Source organism: Prionailurus viverrinus, chromosome F1, assembly GCF_022837055.1.
Source record: "Prionailurus viverrinus isolate Anna chromosome F1, UM_Priviv_1.0, whole genome shotgun sequence".
NCBI lineage: Eukaryota > Metazoa > Chordata > Mammalia > Carnivora > Felidae > Prionailurus > Prionailurus viverrinus.
The window spans coordinates 33,026,315-33,029,222 of NC_062577.1; positions in this window are offsets into that span (position 1 = coordinate 33,026,315).

A 2,908-nucleotide genomic window follows, 5' to 3' on the forward strand; every position below is an offset into this window, starting at 1 on the left:
TTTCTACCAGCCTCGTGAATGATTAACGGAAATAAAGCACTGGTGTTTACCTAACCCTCTTCCTCTGCACCAACCCTCATCCTTGATAACATGTTGCAATCACTTATTTGCTCCTCCGCCAACCATTTCCCCTAAGTGGAAAGATAATATGAATTTGATGCCAGAATTCTTTTTTTCTTTTCATAAACACAAGACAGACATCCACAGTGCACTCCAGCTAGCCTAGAAAACTCAGATACTGTAGGGTTGAGACTAGGTCCACGAAAATGATCCACTTCCCATGATGGTAGGTCCAGCAGGCCCTCCTGGGGCTCAGGGACTGGTGACTTTACCCTCTGCAGATGTTCGTTCCACCCCAAGATGGTAAAATGGTGGTGGGGGGGGCGGTTAACAAATTCACTGAATCCCTGCCATATGCCGAGTTGCCTGGAACAAATCAGCACTCAATACGTGTTAATTAACGACTACCCCCACAGCTACTACCGCGTGCTGGTCACCAGATGACTTCCAGAAGTTGGTCAATTATTGAGCGCTGCTCAGAGAAAAGCAATGAAGGGCCAGCATGCTGGTGATCATACAGATCTAGGAAGAACCCCAAACTCTGACATTATCTAATTAACGTTTTAATCCTCAGGATTAAGATTTGTGTGCTCAGGAGATTGCTATTAAAGAGCAATTTTTCCCGATAACTTCCCTTTTTCTGCCATAAACACCAAGAGTCTCATGAAGGTCTCAGAAAAGATGGAGTCGAACCACCATAGAAGCTTTGACAGAGGTAGGAGATTTGAGCTGGGCTTTGAATGAAAAGTGGCAATATTAGATGAGACTGAGAATGCTATTAGAGGTTAAGAGAACATAACCAGGTCACAGGGTGAGACAGATTTGTTGACTGACCGAAATGAGAGTAGAGGAGGATTCCAGATTGTGCCAGGTCTTGAGAGCTAAGTCGAAGGAAATACCACCTTTCAAGGGGAATCTTCAAAATACCATTTCCCAATCTCTTGCTTGGAGTGCTTTTCCTTACTCTCCACAGTGACTGCTCCAAATTTTTCTCTCCAAGTCACCAAATGGTCTTCCTCTCAGCAGGCGATATTGCCTCCTACTCTACCAAACAATCGTTCCTCGGCTTCTCCCCACCTCAGATTTTCTCTCCTATTCACTCTTGTTTCAGAAGAGATCTCTTTTGCTCTTTTTCTCATTTTCGAGGTGACTTTCATCCTGAAATATTCCCCAAATCTTGCAAAAACCTCAAATTCCATTGATCTTCTGTCATGAGGTACTTAACTCCCCAGGTCTCCTGTGTTTCCTGCCTACTCTTTCTTGTTTGGCCCTCCCGTTGTGGCCTTCCAACCTGACTTCTTCCCACACTTGTGGACACAGCTCTTTCAGGCATGTCCTTATCTCCAAATTCAAATTTTTTTTAACTCATGTCACGATTTCTTGGCAGCCCCTAATCCTGCTGCTAATCTCCTTTCTGAAACACTTCTCCTTTGGCTTCCATCGCCCTAAACTTTCTTGATTCCTCTCTCTTACTAAATGCTTTGTTCTTCTTACCTCCTTTTTTCTTTCTCATCCCCAAATATAGGTATGTCCCAGGTTCTCCTTTTCAAAAATCTTTCTCTCCATATATTTCATTATTGTACCTGCTGTCGTGGCTTTAACTCTTCCCTGTAAGAGAACTACCCCCACAACTACCTCTTTTTATTTTTTATTTTTTATTTATTTATTTTTTTTGAGACAGAGAGATACAGAGCATGAGCAGGGGAGGGGCAGAGAGAGAGCGAGACACAGAATCCAAAGCAGGCTCCAGGCTCCAAGCTGTCAGCACAGAGCCGGAAGCAGGGCTCGAACTCACAAACGGCGAGATCATGACCTGAGCCGAAGTCAGACGCTTAACCGACTGAGCCACCCAGGCGCCCCCACAACCACCTCTTTATACCTGATTACTCTCCTAAATGCAGACTGACAGTTTTTGTTGCCTAGTGGACATCTTACAAACACATTACACTAGCACATCCAAAGGGAACTACTCATTTCCTGTCCAGAAGCCTCACCTTCTGACCCCACGATCAATCCAGGCTTCCAGGAATGGAATTTCAAACTCAGCTTTAAACCCTTCCTCTCCCTCATCCTCCAATGTTTGATGAGTCAAGAAGTTTGATGAGTTGTTTTTGATTTTCCAGTTCTCCCATGTCTAGTTTTCTCTTTCTATTTCTGCCACCACCCAGTTCAGGTCACCATTGTCTTCTTCAGCAGCCCTTTATGTGGTTTCTCTGCCTCTGTTCTTTTCCTACTTCGACCTGTATATACTACATACTGTCATGAAAGAAATCTGTGTTCGGTCCCTATCACGTCCTTTCTTGAAGGCCTTCTATCTCGGAAACTAATTTGACAATAAATTTCATATAATAAAAAAAAAACTCATCAAGTTGAACACTTAAATAAATGCACTTTATTATTAAAAAAAAAAAAAAAGAAAGCCTTCTGTCTCTTCTCACCGCCTATCAAATAGACGTCAAATTCTCTAACATGCTCTTTAAAAGCCTCCATAAACGGGCTTTAATGTATCTTTCCAGCCTTCTTTCTCATCACTCCCCATGCTTTATCCAGGCCAATCCAGGCCATGTGCTGTCCCCCAGACATGACCCATCCTTCCTGCCTCTGCACAACATTTTTAAAAAATCATTATTAGAAACTTTCTTTCTTTCTTCTTTCTTTCTTTCTTTTTCTTTCTTTCTTTCTTTCTCTTTCTTTCTTTCTCTTTCTTTCTTTCTCTTTCTTTCTTTCAGGGAGAGAGAGAGTACACGCAAATGGGGGAGGGGGCGGGGGGGGGATCAATTTAAAACATGAAAGAACTTTCAAAGAATCAACACCTGCAAGTTCATTATCCTAGGACAACTGTTTTCAT